At 35.4% G+C, this 22005-nt stretch overlaps 1 protein-coding gene, 1 long non-coding RNA gene and 1 pseudogene across 3 annotated transcripts in view; 2 read left to right on the top strand and 1 right to left on the bottom strand.

Annotated features, from left to right (window-relative positions):
• Positions 1-22005, top strand: part of ADK (adenosine kinase) — a 519384-nt gene that overhangs the window by 332726 nt on the left and 164653 nt on the right. The gene's annotated exons all lie outside the window — the stretch shown is intronic.
• LOC142875556 (uncharacterized) overlaps positions 1-22005 on the bottom strand; it is a 93858-nt gene that overhangs the window by 12038 nt on the left and 59815 nt on the right. The gene's annotated exons all lie outside the window — the stretch shown is intronic.
• On the top strand, positions 4941-21785 carry LOC142875555 (NADH dehydrogenase [ubiquinone] 1 alpha subcomplex subunit 12 pseudogene; annotated as a pseudogene).

Here is a 22005-nt window from a genome sequence, read left to right as displayed (position 1 = left end):
TTCAAAGCTAATTCAGGACCTCTTTGTCACTTATTTCTTTTTCTCCCCAATCTTATACTGTTCTAAGTTATATTTTCCCTGATTTTTTTTTTTTTTTTAGTTGTTTCACAGTTATGTGGAACAGTGGCAGGGGTGTATATAAAGGAGTGAGAAGATAGATGAGTCAAGTAGTCTAGAGTTCTATTGTCTCCTCAGATCAAGTTGCATAACAATGGGCAAACTTTCTGGGCTTTAATTTCATCTGCAAAATAAGAGCATTAATAGATCAAATATTTTTAGCTACAGGACACTGTTTTAATGGGAAATAATTTGGAAGCCCAATATATAAACCAAATAATAGAACTACTGTGGTCAGGCTCATGCCATATTTGTAGAAAAACGAAGTGTCATTTTTGTTCAGGTTAAGATTAGAGCTGCCTCTTGGAACAAAGAAACATAGCCTCCACTACAACCTTTACTACGCTTCTTTTTCCTCTACTATAACCAAGTTATATATTTTGTAGTGGCCCTCCTTTTTGCCATCTTCATAGAGATTTTGAGTATACCTGTGATGGATAAAAATCTTAAGAATAATAAATGGATATTTCAATATTTTTTATGAGTGGTTTGCAAAATTACCTGGAGAGCTTATGAAAACACAGAGTGCTGTATCCTGTTTACCAGTTTCTGATTCAGTAAGGCTGAGATGGGACCAAGAATTTGCATTTTTTAGCAAGTTTCCAAGTGAATCAGAAATTACACTTTGAGAACTACTATCCTATATCAGTGTTTAAAATTCCTTTAATAACTTTACTTATTTTAAAAATTGAATCATATGACTTAGTAATACACAGAAGATAATTAATGTCTGAGTAATATATGATATCTGAAAAATATATTTAAATGGCATACAAAGCTTCCAATATCATGAAGTAATGTGGGAAACTGGTTTAACGGTTTCCTACCAAATGTCATGGGCTAGCTATACCTTGTTTACTTTTGTGCTACTGTTGTGAGTGTATAGATAGTAATCCAGAAGCAATCAGAGTTTGCTTTAGCAATAAAGAAATTATTCATGTCTAAAAGCAATCCTTTCCTTTTGACCTGCTGCCAGTACCTAAGAAGAAAATGTCAGGGTCGATATCAGTATATTTACTGACAGCTTAGCTCTTTCTTATGTTACAGAAAATTATTTGAAAATTTGGCTTTTATCAAAAACAGAAACACTGGCCACTTAGAATAATAAAACAATAGCTTTCAGCTTAGTCATTTTCCATTTGTAAAGTGATACTTTCATAGAAATAAACAATGCAAACTTCAGAGAGCCAAAACAATTACCCAGAAAAATGGTTGCATTTTTGCCATTTTTAACACAGAGATTTAAAACAACTATATCCAGTAGTAACTGGGAAAAAATCACTGTTTTGTGTTTTATTAAGTACAACTATGGAAAATCACTTCACAATAAAACATGGCCCAAAAAAATAATCATCTCAGTGCAAGTACTTAAAGATCACTTGTGTTCCGCCATTACTTCTCTTTCAGAGCCCAACCTATGTATTTCTTAAACTTTTTCATCACGGATAGAATTTTGTATTTATAAAATTTTCACTAATGCCTCAATTAGTTTTATGAATCAAAAGTTCTAATTGGTTTTATTTCTGGTTAAGATTTGTCAATTTCTGCATAAAAGAGACTCCCTACTCAGAATATCTCTTCAAATATTTTGTAAAAGTATATCTTTGATGTGTACATGTTTTTATATTATCTTTTGCTTCTGATAATATTATGTAAAAAATCAGTTACGGAAACAACCAAAATAAGCAGAAAGATGGGTAAATACATTGTGATAGATCATACAATGGACTATTATTTGTCTATAAGAAGAAATAAATTGGCCAGGGGAGGTGGCTCACGCCTGTAATCCTAGCACTCTGGGAGGCCGAGGCGGGAGGATTGTTCAAGGTCAGGAGTTCGAGACCAGCCTGAGCAAGAGTGAGACCCCGTTTCTACTAAAAATAGAAAGAAATTAGCCAAACAACTAAAAATATATAGAAAAAATAGCTAGGCATGGTGGCGTATGCCTGTAGTCCCAGCTACCCGGGAGGCTAAGGCTGGAGGATCGCTTGAGCCCAGGAACTTGAGGTTGCTGTGAGCTATGCTAACTCCACAGCACTCTTGCCCAGGGCAACAGAGACTTTGTCTCAAAAAGAAAAAAAAAAAAAGAAATTGCTGATACATTCTATTATGTGAATGAACCTCAAAATCATTGTGGAAGTGAAAGAAGCCATACTCAAAAGATCACATATTATACGATTCCACTTATATGAAATATCCATAAAAGGTAAATCCATATAAACAGCAGATTGGTGGTTACCAGAGGGTGGTGGAAAATGAGGAATGGAGAATAACTTTTTAATGGGGAAGTAGAGTTTATTTTTGAGGTGCTAAAAATGTTTTAGACTAGATAGAGGTAATAGTTGCATAACATTGTGAATATAATTTTATGTTATTTGAATTTCACCTCAGTTTTTTTTTAATTTCAAAATATTTAGAGGGTACAAATGATTTTGGTTACATGGATCACTTTTGTAATTCTGGGTCATGGCTATAAGTGTGCCTATCACCCAAATCGTGTTCATTGTACCTGTTAGGTAGAATTTTGTCCCTCCCACCTCCCCACCTCAGGTTTTTGCTTTTTTTTTTTTTTAAAGAAATCAGTTAATTTAAAACTTAACTGAATTCTAGAATTTTTGAAATGATAGTGCCTCTCAAGGCCATCCCACCCAATTTCCTGTCTATGTTTTACAAATGAAGAAACTGAAGCTCATCAATATTAAATACTGTATATCACTCATGTTGCATACTAGCTATTCCAAAACCCAGACTAGAATTTGAATTACTGGATATGTAGCCCAGTGGTTTTTTTTTTTTTTTGACTATCACATGCTACTTTATTATCTATTACTATATTTTTAATTTTTTATGGGAGCATATTACTCCAAGTGTTACTTTTACATTAAAATAAAGACAAAGAAACATAGCTTCATTTGTGCCACTTATTTCCAAAGATCGGTATTCATTATATAATAGTAATTTGCCAAAAAGCAAGCCGGGGCTTAAATTAGAAGAAACTTATTCCCTCAAGTACCTTGATAATCAAAGAAGGCAACCTGTATTTTAAATCTAGTCCACATTTGCTTGGTTTATGAACCCCAAACTTCTGAAACAGAATCTTGCTCTGTTGCCCAGGCTGGAGTGCATTGTGCAATCATAGCTCACTGCAGCCTTGAACTTCTGGGCTCAAGTGATCCTCCTGCCTCAGCCTCTGGAGTAGCTGGGACTACAGTTGTGCACTACCATGACTAGTTAATTTTTTCATTTTCTTAAACATGGGATCTTGAACCTCTGGTCTCAAACAAGCCTCAGCCTCCCAAGTAGCTGGGATTGTAGGTGCAAGCCACTGTACCCAGCTTACCGTGATTATGATTCATTTTTAAAAATCAAAAAATTACTTCAAAATAATTGGCTAGCACATTCCACCACTTGACAATTTTTGTTTCTTTCAGTAGACAAGAACATTTAGTGTATAAAAATTATATACATGATCCTACACTGCTTATGGAAGGTCTAAAGGGGAGAAACATTGAGTCAGGCTGAGTGTTGGAGATGGAAAGCAGCAACAACTAAAGCAAGATAATGTAGTACCCTCTGGAGACCGAGTGTTATATTCAGATGTAAAGGAATCGTGTTGATTTAGTACTAGCCTCAGAAAATAAGTCAGATGTCCTCATTTCAAGAGAGAACATTAGGAAATGTAATTACATGATTTCTTTCTCTCTAAATCCACTTTAATTTTCAGTTTCTTTATTTCTTTATTACTAAGAGGAAGCTACACTCTCATTACTAATTTACATGAATTTGCTGTTAATAATTATCTCCAACATTCTTTTTATCTGGGTTATTGTTTTTATTTATATTTAGTATGTATTTCCATCTTTTGCTTTAGTTAAGAGGTCAGCAAAGTATGGCCTATGGGCCATACTCTCCAATAGCAGAGGTGAGTGTTACAACAGAGAACATGTGGCCTGCCAAACCTAAAATATTTATTCGGCCTTTCACAGAAAACATTTGCCAGACCTTGCTTCTGTTGACCAAGTGGAAGTTGAAGAACAAGTTGTGTTGAGTGAATAAATATCACCAGCAAAGGAAAGGATGCAGAAAGGTATAGATCTAGGATTTGTACTTAGGCTAGCTAGAAGCCCCATGTGGTCAAAGAAAGAGTGTCATGAATATAAATCATCAGAGATAATATAGGAAAGATAGATTACTATCAAACTTAGAGGATTTTTAATGCCACTTCAGGAACTTGAGCTATATTATTGAGGAAATGAGCCATTTAAGGTTTTTGAGCAAAGGAGCTTTGCCAAAACAGGAAACAGTTACAGTAATATTTGTAAAGTAATGGGAATTATCAACTGAAGTTACATTAATGAGAAAGATAGCATGGTTGCAAGGGTTAACTATATAGTTAAAATGTATAGGACATTAGATACTAAAATTCAAGACAAAGATAATTCTTAGCTTAAAACTTAATTGGGCAGGCTGGACGCAGTGGCTGCGTCCTAGCTGCTAATCCTAGCTAGTCCTAGTGGCTGCTAATCCTAGCACTCTGGGAAGCCGAGGCAGGAGGATCGCTTGAGGTTAGGAGTTCAAGACCAGCCTGAGCAAGAGCAAGACCCCGTCTCTGCTAAAAATAGAAAAACAAATTAGCTAGTCAACTAAAAATAGAAACAAAAAATTAGCCAGATGTGGTGGCTCATGCCTATGATCCCAGCTACTCGGGAGGCTGATGCAGGAGGATCGCTTAAGCCCAGGACTTTGAGGTTTCTCTGAGCTAGGCTGATACCACAGCACTCACTGTAGCCCAGACAACAAAGTGAGACTCTTGTCTCAAAAAAAAAAAAAAACACTTCATTGGGTAGTAAAATGAAAAATTATTATATGTATTAGAGAAGTAAAGAGCTAATTTTTATAGAAGGGTTAAATTAATGGAGAAGGATTATAACATCACATGGGATAGGAAACAAATTAAACCTGATTTCTAGATATTACCATTACTAAAGTTGTTAAATCATCCCAGCCACAGGTAATGTTTTAATTGGCCATATTTTCTCTTCAGGGCACCTGGCTGCCATCATTTTGTGAGGGTTCATTTCTTTTAAAATGTTCTTACCTTGCTCTCCAGAATGCCATCCTAATACACAAATTTACTTATGCTATCTCATGGAGGTATTTTCTAAATATGCTGAACCATGTTCAAGAAGGGCTCTAACTCTCTTACATAAAAAGGCTTATTCAAGGTATTTTCTTCAGATAGAGCCACATTTCCCAGACTGGCACTGAGACGTCTACCCCATGGTATTGTAGCAAACTCAAGAGAGCGCTACTGGGTATTTTGTATCAGTTTCAATATTAGATCATACTACATTCCTTTGGAATGATGTTATATTCTTAAGAATGGTGGTTGTCAAAGAAGCAAGTACATAGAAGCAAGGAGAACAGGAAAATCAATGCAGAACAGGAAACAAGGGTGGCAGTATCCAGTTGGAATCCAAGGCTTCAAGAATATTAAATGTTCCCCCGCAACACATATTCTATTAGTAGGTTCAGTTGATCCTTGAACAACACTCCCGCCCCAATAGAGAATCCATATATAAGTTTTGACTCCCCCAGAACTTAACTACTAATAGCCTGCTGTTGACCAAAGGCCTTACCTATAACATAAACAGTCAGTTAGCACATATTTTATATATTCTATGTATAATATACTATATTCATACAATAAAGTAAATTAGAGAAAAGGAAATGTTATTAAGAATCATAAGGAAAATAAAATATATTTACTACTCATTAAAGGGAAATGTATTACTATAAAGGTCTGCATCCTCATCATCACGATGAGAAGGCTGAAGAAGAGCAGGGAGTTATTCTTTGGTTTTTTTTTTTTAGAGACAGAATCTCTTTTGCCATGGCTAGAGTGCCGTGGCATCAGCCCAGCTCACAACAACTTCACATTCCTAAGTTCAAGCGATCCTCCTGCCTCATCCTCCTGAGTAACTGGGACTACAGGCATGCGCTGCCACTTCTGGCTACTTTTTTTTCTATTTGTAGTTGCCTGACTAATTGTTTCTATTTTTAGTAGAGACAGGGTCTTGCTTTTGTTCAGGCTGGTCTCCAACTCCTGACCTCAAGCAATCCTCCTTCCTCCGCCTCCCAGAGTGCTAGGATTACAGGCGTGAGCCACCACCCTGGGCCAGGGTTAGTCTTGCCATCTCAGGGGTAGCAGAGGCAGAAGAGATGGAGGAGGTGGAAGGGTAGGCAAGGGAGGCAGGCACACTCAATGTAACTATATGAAAATTTATCATAAATTTCTATCTGAATTTGATTTTTCATTTCTCTAAAAATGTTTTATACAGTATCAATCCTTCCACTGTTTAGTTTCAATGCCTGTTTCATAGACGTGTCCATGTTATTAAAGAAGTAAAATGCAGTCTTGAATAATTGGAACCTTTCTGCCAGATTGTCTAATGTCAATTTGTTTTCTTGCACTGTTTCTTCTATTAAATAGGTCTTCCTCCTCATCTGGTACTGGTTCAGAAGCACTTGTCTCCATTAAGTTCTCTTCTGTTACTTCCTCTGGTGTGGTGTCTGTTAGCTCTTCAATTTCTCCAGGATCCATATCTTAATCCCACCTCTACCCCTTTTTGCCATATGCACAGTCTCTCTCATGATTTCTTTGGTTGGCTCTGTCATGAATCCTGTGAAATCATGCACAATATCTGGATACAGTTTTCTCCAGCAGGAATTTATTGTTTTGTATTTGATGACTTTCATGGCTTTTTCTGTAATTACGATGGCATCTTCAATGGTGTAATCCTTCCAGATATTCATGATGTTTTTTTAATTGCAGTCTTCTTTCATAGTGTTGACAATTCTTCCATAGAGTACTGTGTGTAATGGGCCTTAAAGGTCCTTGTGACCTCCTGATCTAGAGGTTAAATGAGAGATAGTGTGTTTGGGAGCAGGTAGATCACTTTGATGCTTTCAGTGTTGAACTCATGAAGTTCTGGGAACTTTAAAAGGCAGTCCCTTACTAGGAAGGTACTTTCTAACTTCAAGGGCAAAGCATCAGTAGAACCAATCCAGAAAAAGGGTTCTCTGTTGTCCAGATGTTCTTATACAACCAAAAGACTGGCAGCTGGGGTTCATCTTTTCCCTTCAAGGCTTGGGGATTAATAACTTTATAGATAAGGGCAGTCCTGATCATAAACCCAACTGCATTTGAACAAAACATTAGGGTTACCTTGTCCCTTCCTGCTTTAAATCCTGGTGCTTGCTTCTCTTTGTTACTAATAAATGTCCTTTGTGGCATTTTTTTTTCCACAGTAGGTCACTTTTGTCTGCATTAAAAATCTGTTCAAGTAGGTATCCTTTCTCTTCAATGATTTTCTTTTTCATAGATTCTTTTTAAAGAAAATTTCAAAGTATTACGGGGGTACAAATATTTTTAGTTACATGGATCACTTTTATAATGCTTGAGTCATGGTTATAAGTGTGCCCATCACCAGAAGTATGCATTGTACCTGTTAGGTAGGTTTTCACCCATCCCTTCCTGCCCCCAACACCTGCTTGATTTCCATTAAGTTTTGCTTCCATGTATGCACATGTGTGCTCATTGGTCAGTTCCAATTTAATAGTGAGTACATGTGGTGTTTCTTTTTCCATTCTTTAGATATTTCACTTAGGATAATGGTCTCAAGTTCTATCTAGTCATTGCAAAAGGCATTACATCATCCTTCTTCATGGCTGAGTAGTATTCCATGGTATACATATGCCACATTTTGTTAATCCACTCATGAGCAATGATTTTCTTAACAGCTACCAGGAACCTGTCTGCTGCCTCTTGGTCTCCAAAAAATTTCTAATATTTGTATTGAGAAAATTTTATGTATTAATGGACCCATGCAGTTCAGCCCATGTTGTTCAAGGATCAACTGCAGTGTGGTTATTTTTCAATTAAATAAATTTTTTTTTTCAGTTTATATGTATTATTTTTTCAAACTGGATATTGAGTTACAAAGATCGTACTTAGTAAATTGTTTGGACCTAACTGTTAGGCATTTGTTAGCACATCATGAACAAATCACAAAAACACTGAAAACACTGTGAAACTATACAAGTTTCATATCTTCTGAATTAGAGTCGTTCAGCCCTAAAATGAAAATATCTTCATAAGCATGTGAAAATATAGCAGTCTTTTTTCTTTCAAAATAGCATTTTCGTGACATGGCAACTTATTGGAATCTCAATAAAAATTTAATCAAGTATTTTTAAATTATCTGTACATTGTGCTTTATGCTCAATCAAACAAAAATTGTAAGAAGTGCTCCTGACCTTAAGGTTACAGTCAACTGAGGGTGGTAAAACAAATGCAAATTGCTTATATTATTAAGTAAAATAAAATGGACCAGGCGAAGTGGCTCACACCTGTAATCCTAACACTCTGAGAGGCCTAGGTGGGAGGATCTCTTGAGGTAAGAAGTTTGAGACCAGCCTGAGCAAGAGTGAGACCCCGTCTCTACTAAACATAGAAAAATTAGCTGGGTGTAGTGGCGCATGCCTGTAGTCCCAGCTACTCTGGAGGCTGAGGCAGGAGGATTGCTTCAGCCTAGGGCTTTGAGGTTGCTGTGAGCTAGGCTGACGCCAAGGCACTCTAGCCTGGGTGACAGAGCGAGACTCTGTCTCAAAAAAATAAAATAAATACTCTCATTTATTTCATGATATTACATATTATGGAGATTCAAAGAAGAATTACTCTGTTGGCGAAAATGAAGAAAGGTTTTGTGGGATGGAAGTCAGAGTTTAAATAAGTATTAATGTAGTGATACATTTTAACAGGTAGAGATAGAGGACATTTTAGATAGAAGGAACAACATAAAGACTAAGATTTATTTTGGGAGAAGCAAATCATTCTATATGATTGAAGCAAGGACATACGTTATGGTGTAATGGAGATTACAGCTGGTTTACTGTGTAAGTTGGAGAATATTATGGAGAGCTTTGAATGCTGGGGTGTGAGGCATTTGGATTTAATTTACTAGGAAAAGAAGAGTGATTAGGGTGATTAATCTGTCAGCAGGATATAGGATGATTAAATCAAAGAAAGAGAGGAGTCAGGAGTAGCTTTTAAAAAGGGAATGATGGATTTTGTTTTATGTATTTGTATTTCAAAAGAAATGCCAAACTGTAGATGGAAGTTAAAGAGCATACTTTTGTTCAGCATTGTAATTAACAGCTGTAACATAGAACTTACCATTCCTGGGAGAGGAGGAAGACTTTCTAACATTCTTGTTATTAATAGGATAATAATAGTAATACAATGTAAACATGTATGGAATGCATACTATATTCCAGGCACTATATTAAGCACTCACTTTATTCTCACAACTACCTTAAGAGATATCATTATTTCCATTTTGCAGATGAGAACAGTGAGGCCTACAAAACTTGCGTTGCCCAAAGGCACAAAGTTCATAAGTAAACAGATTGGCAAAACTCTTAAAAATTAGTGTACTTCTTTGTTTAAACTGCAGAGAATTGAGGTAATTTTTCTCTTTGAGTCCTATCAAATTGCCATCATTTGACTCAGGTATAACTCCTCTCATTTTATTTTTCACATCATTTCTGATCCCAAATCTCATTCCCCTTTGCACCATGGGATTGTAATGTGTTTCATACGTGTTTTTACATTTCTGTGTATCCTTGAACACTGTATTGTGTTGTTTTAGATGTTTGCACATGTTTACACATAATATATAAAAGGATGAGTTATGATTTTTATAGCTTGTCCAATTTGATGCATATATTTCTACTTTTTCTATGTAATAGTGTGTATTCACCACCATCTTCTTATCTTTTCTCCTGGAAAGAGAGTCCTAGAATGCATCACACTCCCCTTCACTTTCAGCAGAACTGTGATAAATATGCTCCTATGTGTCTGTGTACCCCTAAAACCTATCTTCTTTCCACTACATCTTTCTTTCTTTCTTTTTGGGGTAGAGGACAACAGAGTCTCACTCTGTCGCCCTGGCTAGAGTGCACTGGCGTTATCATAGCTCACTGCGTCCTCAAACTCCTGGGCTCCAGTGATCCTCCTGCCTCAGCCTCCTAATTAGCTGAAACTACAGGCAGGCACCACCATGGCTGGCTAATTTTTTCCTTTTTTTGGTAGTGACAGTGGTTCCCTGCGTTGCTAAGGCTGGTCTTGAACTCCTGTGCTCAAGCCATCCTCCTGCCTCAGCCTCCCAAAGTGCTAGTACTATAGGTGTGAGCTGCCACACCCAACCTCCACTACACCTTTTTGCCTCATTTGACCTGTGTCTTTGGAGGGAGTTATATGGTTAGAAGAAAACTGACTTCATTCAGGTTATAGTTAAGGTTGCAGGTGACTGTATTTAAGCTTCCAAAAGGAACCACATAGGCAGGAAGAGCTAGGTGAATTATTCTCTTCTGTTCTCTTGCTGCATTACGTTCAGTCAGTGGTGACACAGACTTTACAGCATTCACTAATATATTTGTTCTAGCTTTCTTCTTTTAGTAATCCTATTGCTGTTATTTGTTTGAAATACTGTATAACATAATTGCAAATGATTTATACATTATCTTAATGGTTGTCAAAGCAGGTATTTTTCTTACAAGCAGATAGTAACTATGCTTTGTCATAATTCATATTTGATCCTCCCACACCTACAAGGAGATATATTTTACACTATCTGGGACATTCACAAAACATGTAGTACCCATTATAAGGAAGAAAACATGCTGTATGGCTGTTATATTTGTTATTTTTGACTTCTGATTTATTCATTCTCTCAACCCCATTCTCTGACTACTGTTATTATGGCACCTAAATTATGCCATGGAAAACAAGCTAATTATGTTCCTTAGGACAGACAATAATAGTACATCTTGAGACACAAGCATCTGGTAGATTCAGCCCTTTCCTCATCACTGCTAGTCTAGGCTTGGTAGGGCTCTCTGGTTGTCCAAATATTTTTCTGTTACCATACATCCTTATGTATTTTCTCTTTTTCCTCTATAAATAATATTTTATACTTTCTAAAGTCACTAGTCTCATATTCCGTTTGTTCCTTTTTGAGCCTTATATAGACTTATATAGCCTTATATAGACTTACTTCCAGCTGTTTACTATTAATTATCTACTTTTGTTTATTGAATTAAGCTTCTTACTATTCATAAACATGTCTTCTTTGTGTAAAACTAAATATAACAGAAGTAAAAATGGCTAAATTTGGGTAGAAAAATTATGAATAGTTATAATATTTTATTTTTATTTTTTTCTTCAAAGAGACATAGTCTCCCTATATTGCCTAGGCTGGAGTGCAATGGCTATTCACATGTCCAATCATAGTGCACTATAACCTTGAACTCCTGGCCTCAAGCAATCCTCCCACCTCAGCCTCCTGAGTAACTGGGACTACGGGCCATCTACCCACATAATATTTTCTTTATTTTTCAAAATTTAATGATGCGGTTAGTGTACTCTTCTGATAAAAATTGTTTATAAGCTGAAAGTATTCCATTTTTTTATCAGAAGAATAATCACATCACTAAATTTTCAAAAATAAAATATTTAAATTATTCATAATTTTTCTATGAAAATTCAACCATTTAATTAATTAATTTAATTTCTTTGGAGACAAAGTCCTACTTTGTTGCCCCATCTAAAGAGCAGTGTCATCATCATAGTTCACCGCAACCTCAAACTCTTGGGCTTAATCGATCCTCCTGCCTCAGCTTCCTGAGTAGAGATGAACACAGGCAAGCGCTACCACCCCCACCCCACCTACCCACCCCCTGGCTAATTATTTCTATTTTTAGTAGGGAGGGGTGGTGTCTCTCTCTTGTTCAGGCTGGTCTCAAACTCCTGAGCTAAAGCAATCCTCCTGTCCTGGCCTCCCAGATTGCTAGGAGTATAGGTACGAGCTACCGCGCCTGGCCCAGTCCGTTTTTATTTGATGTAATCCCTTCTAGTCTTTTTACAGTTGATTTAATGTAGGTTGTAATCATACTATACAAATACTATTTATATGTCTTCTGTTTCATTGAACATTTGTATCCCATAAACATTTTCTACCTTGCTACTTTACTTTCATCATCATCATTTGTAATGTCTTCAAAATATTCTCTAGAGCAGCACCCTTCAACAGAAATATATGAGCCACATATATAGTTTACAATTTATAGTTTATATTAAAAAAGTAAAAAGAAATAGGTTAATAATATGTTGACTCAATATATCTAAAATGTTTCTTTTTTCATCATGTAAAAATTGTATACTGTATTATGTATAAATTTCTTTCATTAGATTTTTAACATTCTTCTTTTCATACTCTTTGGAATGTTTTATCTATTTTACATTTATAACACAGTGAATTCAGTCACTGAACTTTCAATGTCAAAATGAAATGTAGTTCTACCAAACAATATAATTTTAACAGGAAAATATTTTATACTGTCACCATTTTTATATTTACATTAGTGAAATTAAATAAAAAACTTAGTTCCATAGTCATACTAGCCACATTACTTGTGTTTTTCATCTACATGTAGCTTCTTTATTTAAACTTATATAAATAAAACTTAAAATTCAGGTCCTCAGTTACATTAGTCACATTTTAAATGATTAACAGTGGGCTTTACAGTATGTAGCCCAAGGGAATCTTTGTGTGTTGTAAGGCCATATTAATTTACCTGTAATCAAATAAGGCCAAACTCAAGAAACTTCAATTAGATATTCTTAGAAATGTACATTATTTCATAAAAATCTAACTGCTATGTACTTAATAATTTCAAAAAATGAAAATTGTTAATTTTAAAGTTAACTAACCTTTCAATGACTTTGTTGTGTCTGTTTTTTGTTGGAAAGCATTTGAATATTTGGTTACAGCATGGAGGGCCATGGTTTCAATTGATCCTCTAGATGGGCATTTGTCATTTGTGACCTAAGGGCATCTTGATTTGGACTAGACAGGAGAATTTAGATTCACAGCAATAAGTTGTTAAAAAGCAAGAAAGCATTTTAGGGGCATGTTGCCGCAGGCATTGGTATTCTGTATTTTTCTGTGTTTCAATTGGATCTTTCTTAGCGTCAAATGATGACTTTAAAATGTCATCTACTGAGAGCTCAATCAATTCCATCTGTAGTTCTATAGGTGCTTTGGTGATATGAACTAGGTGAGGCTGAAATGCTAATTTGAATGTGATATCATGATTCTTAGTCACTGAACCTTTCATTGTATTTTCCAATTAATAGGTCTATAACAGCTGCGTATTCTTCAGATGATTCACATTTATCATCCTGCTCATCATTGACCTTTGCTAACAGGGAAAATGTTCATCTGAAATTTCCTTTTGAAGAAGTGTTTTGAAAAAAAGATAGCATTTTTTGAAATGCTTGGAAATTTTGCCCCATATCACAAATAGACTTAATTTTACCTTGCAAAGAAATATTCAGGTCATTTTGATTTGGCATATCACACAGAAATGCTGCATTCTTATAGAAATCTTCTTTCAATAATTGCTGATTGCCATTCTGTTCAAATATCTGTTCTTGCAGAGATAAAATTTTGGCTAACACCTGTCCCTGAAACAGCCCACACACTTTAGAATGATGTGGCAAATCCATACGGAACACCTCATTGTTCAACTTTAGCATGTTATGAAACTGATGATGCTATGTTGCACCTGCACGAATATAGTTAACAATACTTATAACTTGTTGTAAAGCGTCACTTAAAATAGTAGCTTTAGCACAGAGATTTAGCTGACGCAAGATACAAGGAAAAGAAATGAGAGCATCTGGATCTGTTAATACTTTTTTTATCTGTACAGTAAACCCTTCGTGTTTTCCCATCATGGAAGGTGCACCATCTGTATGTACATACACCCACTAAATCTGTCGAATTCAGTCCACCTTCACAACATATATCTTTAGAGTTGTTAATGATATTTATTCCCTGTGTTCTGTTTGTAAGAGTGCCCAAAGCAAGTAACTCCTTGTAGCAAAGAAAATCTTCTGTCATGACCCAAATGAAGTATAAAACCTGCAATGAGTTTGTCATATCAGTTGAGTGATCCAAGTGATTAAATAATATATATTTTCTTTTTGAAGTATTGCATGAAGTTTTTTTGTTAAGTTGAAGGCTAATTCATGCTTCCAATTAATTATGGTTCTCCTTGAAAGAGGCAGTTGTTTGTACTTTGAAACATTACTGGGATCTAAGCATCCTACAACTTCGATAACGCTTTCTTTCACAATTTCTACATCACTGACTGGCTTTCCTTCCCCCCCCAGTATATAAGCTGACTTATAAGTCGTTTCAGTGGCATTATTTCCAGGTCTTATTGCTGCTTGAAAGAATTGTGTTTGCTTTTACTTTTCATGTTTTAATTTCTACAATTTCATGCCTCTCCCTCTAATTTAAAATATCTGTGGTCCTTATGAGTGTCATAATGCAGATGAGGGTTGAATTTCTTTAATGTTGATACTATAGTATCACAAAGCAAGCAAATCATCTTATCTTTAGCAGAAACAAGATAATATTGCAATTCCCAATCCTCATTTAAAAATCTGTTTTCTTCCTTCAGCATTCTCTTGGTCTTCTTTGACATGATGGGCTGGTAAGCAGACGGAATTAAAAAATACTGTCGAGCTGTGGAACTATTCACAAATTCTATTTGAAACATGAACACAGTGCACTGTTGTCAAAGGCTGATAACAGACTGCCATACTCCACCCCCATAAACTCTCACCAACCAGCCTCCTGCGGCAGTGGTGCCAGTTCAGGCAGGGGAAGTTAGAACTAAATCATGAGCATGGCAGCTGTCAATTTAACCCTTATGGCTTACTCATGTTCTAATTGTGCTGGCCAATCTGGGAGGATTATTTTATTAAAACTTACTTTATTCTTTGGTATTTTAAATATATTCATTTAAAAAATAAAATAGAAATATAAAAGACCAACAAAAAATGTATTAATAAAAATAAAAGGATTTGTTCTGAAAAATTTGGATTCAAAAGACCACACTCAAGGACCTAGAAGGCCACATGTGGCCTTATGGCTGCAGCTTCCTCACCCCTACTCTAGGCAATTCTTACTTGACTACTTATTCCTCTTTATTAAATATTTACATAGTTTTCAGGTTTTCAATAAAATAAATATTATATTTATATGTTCACTTCACAAATGTATATTTTTCCATGATTTGGTTTATTTCCTTAAACTCTCAGAAGTAGAATTATTGTGTCAAAGAATATGAATGTGTTTATGGTTCCTCAAGTGGATTTTCCAATTGTTTCCTGTAAGACTATGTCTTTTGTACTCCCATCAGCAATATTAATATTTGTTTCACCAATCTATCATTTTTTTTTTAATGGAGTCTCGCTCTGTCACCTGGGCTAAAGTGCCATGGCGTTGGCCTAGCTCACAGCAACCTCAAACTCCTGGGCTCAAGCAGTCCTGCCTCAGCCTCCCGAGTAGCTGGCAGTACAGGCGCATGCTACCACGAATGGCTAATTTTTCTATTTTTAATAGAGACAAGGTCTCACTCTTGCTCAGGCTGGTCTTGAACTCCTGACCTCAAGCAATCTTCCCACCTTGGTCTCCCAGAGTGATAAGAATACAGACACTAACCACGACTCCCAACCATCACCAATCTTTTTTTATCATTAAGTACTACCATGTTGTTTCTTCAGTTACTAGAGAGGAATATTTGTCTATGTATTTACTTAACTATTGCTTCTCTTTTAGTGGATTGCTTTTTCATGTTCTTGGCTTGCTTATCTATTGCTGCCCTAATGCTTATAGACAAACATAGTTAACTGTTGTGTAGACTGAAATACCTAATTAGAAAAGCACAAGATTTTGTTGGTTGTATTTCCTAAACTATAGATATATAAACTATTGGGTTGGTTTTATTGCAAACTTTACATGTGAAAAAAAATTTTGTAATGGCACTATTTTTATTTTTGGTGATAATATATTCTTATTTGTTTAATTTTTAATCCATTTTCAAGTTCTTTATGGACTAAAGATATTAGCATTTTGTCACATTTTTCCTGGTAATTAGTTCCCTTTTTTCCCCGTCTCTCCTGGGATGAGTATCAACTGAAGACTTTAATTTTTCTGTGACAAATCTTTAGATAATATTTTCTCTGAGCTTGAAAGTCATTCCCACTCTAGAAGTTTGATATTTACTTCTCTTTTACTATAGATTTTCTATATATTTAAAATAAACTTAACTTTAATTAAACTGGAATTTATATGGCTATGTAATTGTGAGAAAAGATACTACATTACAAGTTCTTAACTTTCAGTCAAACCCAGTGCTTACCCATTGTCCCACCTACCACCACTGCATGCAGAGTTTTATCTATATGTGTATTTATTTGGGGAGTAGATGGACCCAAACAGGATAAAATCCACTGATCTCAGCCTGAGCAATACAATGAGATCTTATCTCTACAAAAAAAAATGGAAAAATTAGGTGGGACCTCTTGGACAAGATGGAGTTAGTGCAGGTTCTGAAGCACGGGCTGCAGCAGGCCAGTGGCCACGGTGGCCTCCATGGCTTTCTACGAGTTTTGTTCAGGGCAAATGATGTGAGGGTTGGTACGTTAATATCGGTAGACAAATATGGAAACAAATACTATGAAGACAACAAGCAATTTTTTGGCCATCACCAGTGGTTATATGTACTACTGAAATGAATGGCAAAAACACATTCTGGGACGTGGATGGAAACAAGGTGCCTCCTGAATGGCATTGTTGGCTTCACTGTATGCCTGACGATCCTCCAACAACAAAACCACCTATCGCTCATAAATTCATTTGTACAAACCATAAATTCAACATGAGTGGCACCCCACAACAGTATGTACCTTATTCCACCACTAGAAAGAAGATTCAGGAGTGGGTCCCACCTTCAACACCTTACAAGTAAAGACAGTGGAAAACAGTTTAAACGTGCAAAATCTGGGTCTTTTCAGATTGCACCTTTTCTGCTGACCTTTAACTTAATTAAAATTGTTTGACTAAGCAAAAAAAAAAAAGGGAAAAATTAGCAAGCATAGTGGTGTTTACCTGTAGTCCCAGCTACTCAGGAGGCTGAGGCAGAAGCATCACTTGAACCCAAGAGTTTGAGGTTGCAGTGAGGTATGATCTCGCCACTGCACTATAGCCCCTGGGCAACAAATCAAGACCCTGTCTCTTGAAAAACAAAAAAAATTCACTGATCTGAATATTTCATAATAATACCATCTATTTCTCCCTGTTATATTCCAATCAGATTATTTTTACAAGCAAGAGCAAAGGCCTTTTTTTTATATATCACCATATATCCACAATTAATAATTGTAGTCATGGCTACTTTGCATAGCTTTATTTCCTTTTGAATCAATATAAACTTATACTTCCAAGAGTAATAAATCCCTGAAATTTACATAGAGGTGTGTGTACATACATACACCCACACATACACATTCTTATTCCTCATTGTTAACAGAAATGAAAAAAAAAATTATGTTCTTAGGTAAGGGCAATTGAAAAGAACCCCTAATTATTACCTTCAGTAAAGGTAAACATTGGTAAAAAGCAAAAAGGGTAATTCCTTTCCTTTTCTTTTATTGATAGTATATTCAACAAGCTTGTTTCTAATGTTCCCCATGTTTAAACTACCCTGAGAAATCCTTAGAGTTGTTGTATAACAGATGTAAGTTTTTGAGATTTCGAAGCATTAAATCTTGCTCTGCTAAAATGGTTTTTTTGACTTTACGTTAGTCTTTCTCTGTCCCTCCTACCTCTGCCTTTTTGTTTTGTTTCATTTTCCATTGTTATGAATACAAATGTCCCACTTTACTCTCAGTTCTGATTAACATTATCCAACCTCTGTTAGAATCTACTTTTCTTTTTGTTGCTTATAAATAAACAGAGTTAACTGTTGTATAGACTGAAATACCTAATTAGAAAAGCACAAGATTTTGTTGGTTATATTTTCTAAACTATAAATGTATAAACTATAGGGCTGTTTTTATTGTAGACTTTACATGTGAAAAAAATTTTTTTTGTAATGGCACTAGTTTTATTTTTGGTGATAATATAGTCTGGAACATGTGGCCTAGCAAAGGTTATAAATCTAGGAAGAAAAATTATGGTTGGCATCAATTTTTATAGTCTTTGCAATCTAACAGAGCACAAATCCCAAATTGTTTAAATACTAAATATTTACTTAAAGAAAAATGAGATCATTCAAAAATAGAATAAATTTAAATTGTGAATATTCCTCTTACTTAAAAGCTGACAAGTTTTTGTATATTCTTTGTAAAATTAACAAAATCGACATTATACTATCCATATCACAATATTTTTGTGTTGTACTTTAAAGTAAAACACACAGCATACACACATTTGGAATGAGGCCAAATTTAGACTCCAGGGGCATAGTGTTCTGTACCTTAAATTACAATCATATGTATTTTAGCACAGATCAAATTTTCAGTCTGAAGTTGGTGAGAAGCCTAATTATTTGACCAGGTTACTATTTATGTAGACCATTCTATGGCTGTCTGTGGTTAATCCACAGCTGGCAGAATGCTAGCTCTGGGAGGTTTTTATTTCATGCTGGAGCAGTTTGGGGAGAAATGGGGTGGGGGGTGGCTTTAAATTCTTCTCATTAAAAGAAAGACTAAAAAGCCAGTATAGTACATACATATTACTATGGAGACAAGATGCTGTATAAACTGTTCATTTTAATTCTCCAAGTGACAGAAATAGCAAAGGAAGCAGCTTGGATGCTCATAGTTTGTAAGTTACATGGTATTTGGTTAAAAAAGAAAGATGAAAACATTTAAAAAATAATGATAACTAAGACTCAGACTTGTTGCCTTTTAAAACAGTTGAATATTAGTAATTGGAATTTTTAAATGATGGGCAGATATTATTATGATAGAAAAACATTATCTTTATTAGAATTTTATTAGGAATACTTTAAAGTGATAAGAGACAATTGTAGGAGAGAAAAAGTAACATCTTTTTATCACCCATCCCAAGGAACATGGCTGATACCCCTGTACCAAAAGAGATTAACAAGAGAAAAGCATAATAAATTTAACAAAGTTTTACCTGACACAAGAGTCTTCAGAGATGAAGCCCAAAGACTCAGTGAAAACTGCATTTTTATGTTAAGTCTGATTAAAGAAGTGGACAGTTATGGAAAAATATGATTGGATAAAAAGGGTATGATCTAATGACAATAAACTGGGGAGGGGAAGGTGGGATTGGAACCTAACAAGTCCGTTCAGATTCTTCTTAGTCTCCAGGTATAGATCAGGACCCCTTTAGAATAAGGGTTTTATGACCTATTTTCAGGTGAGGTAGATCAGAGAATTCCTTTATGGCCAGCTCTCACACAGAAAGGCGGGGGAAGGTCACAGTGACCTTGCTTGTACAATTTTCTCAGTTGCCAGCATGCCATATTTTGGGGTATCATGTTCTGAGCCCTGACACAATTATAGTATAAAATTCTTTGTTAATGTCTCAGAATATAAGTTAGGTAGTAAATCCTCCCTTCAAAGATAGATCCCAATATATATTACCCCTGCCACAAAATTAATTCTTTTAGTATTCTTACAGTATTTTATTTGAAATTTGAAAATAATGGAAAAAGATCTTTTTTTCTTTTTAAAGTTTGCATGATGGAAATGGTTAGTCCCCCTCATAAATGAATATTTCAATAACATTTTTTAAACAATTTTCTTTTATATTTTGAAGGTTATTTCTTCCATTTATAAGCTAGCTCTTCTCCCCTTCAAGTTTCTAGTGTCCCCATTTCCTCTGGTTTTTTACTCTAATTATCCTCCCTTCCTTGCTTCTTCTTTCGTCTGTTTCTCCATAAATCCTTTCCTTTGAAAAGCAAAAATGATCAGATTTACCTTGTTGTTAGAAACAAGCTTCTCCCCAACACAGTGGTGTGTGACTGTAATGCTAGCTACTCAGCAGGCTGAGGCAGGAGGATTTCTTGAGCTCAGGAGTTCAAGTCTAGCCTGGGCAACATAACAAGACCCCATCTCTAAAAAAAAAATTTTAAATTTAAAAACTTAAAAAAAAAACAACCCTCTCATTCCCTCCTCCACCAAAGAAAGCCTCTCTGCCCTTTTCTTCTCTATTGTCTACTCAAACTAGAGGCATAGTGTGTGGAATAATTTGGATCCAGGCTCTTTCACATGTAAGCTGTGTGCCCTGGGGGGCATTTCTTAACTTCTCTAACTTGCTTTCTTTATTTATAAAATAAGACTAGTAATGGTATATGTATGATATAAGGAAGAAACAATAATAACTGACTTACTATATATAAAGCTTCTAGTATAGTACCTGGGTGCAAAAATTGCTCAGTAAAGTTCAGATCATTTTATTATCATCACTGATAAAGCTCCCCAAATAATTTATAATCCTTACCTTTACTTTCTCACCGTTCTTTTTTTCTTTTTATTTTTTTTGTTGTTGTTTTTCACCATTCCTTCTTTAACAACTGTTTTTATCTTCATACTGAGTGCTTTCTCCTAATCATCAAATCCCATACCTTTTGCTCAGTTTATTCTTTCTCTATGTCTTAAGAGCATTGAGCAGCTTTACGTAACTTCTTGAAATTTTCCTTGCTGGATTTCTCCATCGTCATTTCTACCTTCCTCACTTACCTTCCTTTTGTTCTTCCCTCCATCCTCTTATTTTTATTGTTCTCCGTTCTGTCCTTTGTTGTCTTTTTGTTCTGCATCCTCTTCTTTGGTAATTGCAACCCCTCTAACCATCACATTCCTCCATGGCCTTTCTCCTGAGTCCAACTTTTTGGTAGATATTTGGAGATCCGTTAGCACCTCAACTGTAGTATGACCACAACTACAAACGCTCTTTCTTTACCATCTAAGCCAGATCTTATTAAGGACTTTTCTATTTCTGTTAATAGTAGGGCCAGATTTAAAAATCTCAGTCATCTTTTGACTTTTCTCCTTTGCCTGTCACATCTTAGGCAATTGCCAAGTCCTGTATCTAGTGTTCCCAGTATGGTTTTCTTTTACAACAAAATACAGACTTTTATTAAATGTTGCCGAATTGTTGCTGTCCAGCTTAACTTTCCTTTAAATTTCCTTACAAACGTATTATTCTTTTCTTTCAAGGAAAAGTTCATTACCCTAATCCATCCCTATCCCACTCCCATTTTGCCTACCAAGTAGACTCCAACTCTGTTACTCAAGGTCCTTTGTGTTCTTAACTCAGCTGACCTTTCGAAGATCATCTTCTATTATTACCTTTTGTGTATTCCTTTTCTCACTTGTGCGTCATCCAAACTAATTTTCTATATATGCATCCATATTTTTCTTATACTTTCATCTATAAAGCATAAGTATATTTAATGAGACCCTGATTAATACTAAAGATGTAGATAAATAGCATTTTAAAATGTAGGTTTTCTGACATGAAATTTTAATTAACATAATTTTCTATTATATTACTGAACTATTTTCTCATGATTTGAAAATTATAATTCAGAATCTTCCTCAAAATCCAGTTTAGATGTTTCTTAAGATAACAAGCTATGATCTTAATAAACAGATTACTTTTTAGTCACTTATAAGAATCTACAATGTTGATAAAAAGCTATAAGAATTCAATCTGGGCCGGGCGCTGTGGCTCACGCCTGTAATCCTAGCTCTTGGGAGGCCGAGGCGGGCGGATTGCTCAAGGTCAGGAGTTCAAAACCAGCCTGAGCAAGAGCGAGACCCCGTCTCTACTATAAATAGAAAGAAATTAATTGGCCAACTGATATATATATAAAAAATTAGCCGGGCATGGTGGCGCATGCCTGTAGTCCCAGCTACCTGGGAGGCTG

Source organism: Microcebus murinus, chromosome 14 (genome assembly GCF_040939455.1).
Source record: "Microcebus murinus isolate Inina chromosome 14, M.murinus_Inina_mat1.0, whole genome shotgun sequence".
Classification (NCBI taxonomy): domain Eukaryota; kingdom Metazoa; phylum Chordata; class Mammalia; order Primates; family Cheirogaleidae; genus Microcebus; species Microcebus murinus.
Note: the sequence above shows the minus strand (reverse complement) of the source record. Positions and strands in the feature narration are given on the sequence as shown.